Source organism: Acyrthosiphon pisum, chromosome A1 (assembly GCF_005508785.2).
Source record: "Acyrthosiphon pisum isolate AL4f chromosome A1, pea_aphid_22Mar2018_4r6ur, whole genome shotgun sequence".
Classification (NCBI taxonomy): domain Eukaryota; kingdom Metazoa; phylum Arthropoda; class Insecta; order Hemiptera; family Aphididae; genus Acyrthosiphon; species Acyrthosiphon pisum.
In genome coordinates, this window is record NC_042494.1 from 105060888 (window position 1) to 105061792 (window position 905).

A 905-nucleotide genomic window follows, 5' to 3' on the forward strand; every position below is an offset into this window, starting at 1 on the left:
TCAGTTTGACTTATAATTTGTTTATCATTTATAAATATGTCATGTATAAAACAAAAATCTTCACAGAAAACCTAGAAGCTACAGAATTAAATATAATTGATGCTTTAATGTTACTAAGACATACTATTGACAGTTCAACCAGAATCAGTGATAATAATATGGCAGTAGATAATTTAATAGAAAGTGCAATAATATTTGCTAAAAAATTAAATATTAACGCAGAAGAAGATTTTAATAGACACCATCGAAGAAGATTGAAGCCCAAAAAGATATACTCGAATGCTTGTACACAGTGCTCAATCATTATAAAAGCTTTTTACAGAATGGAATTCAAAAAAGTAGTTTACTACGGGAGTAGATCACTTATTAAATTGTAACGAATATTTAACTTATGAAATTGATATTTATTTCATGGTGAAACATTGGGCTCTTCTTAAAGAATGACTACTTAATATGTTATAAAAATATAGTAATTTTGTTTTAAAAATAATATTCTTTTTAATAAACACTGTCTAATGATTTAGCAATTTGCATTAAGGGGCCTCGCTACTTTCGTCAATTATAGCTGAAAAGACCTAAATATTGAGAAAATTAAAGTTAGTTAACGTTGTCCGATTTTGATACTGAAAAAAAAATTCAACTCGCCAGACAATTGTCTATAGATCCTACGAAGCACTTTTTAAAATCTAAATTGTATATTATTGTGAACTGTAATTGAAAACTTGAAAATATCAACTTTTTCGGATCATAATTAAAATTAAAATTAATATTAAAATCTATAATATAGGTAACAAATTTAAACATTGCCTTTTAACTCATAAGTTACAAACTCATAAACCAAGTCAATATCATAACATATTGTAGAGAGCCATGGCGATTGCAATTGCATATTATATTATATTATA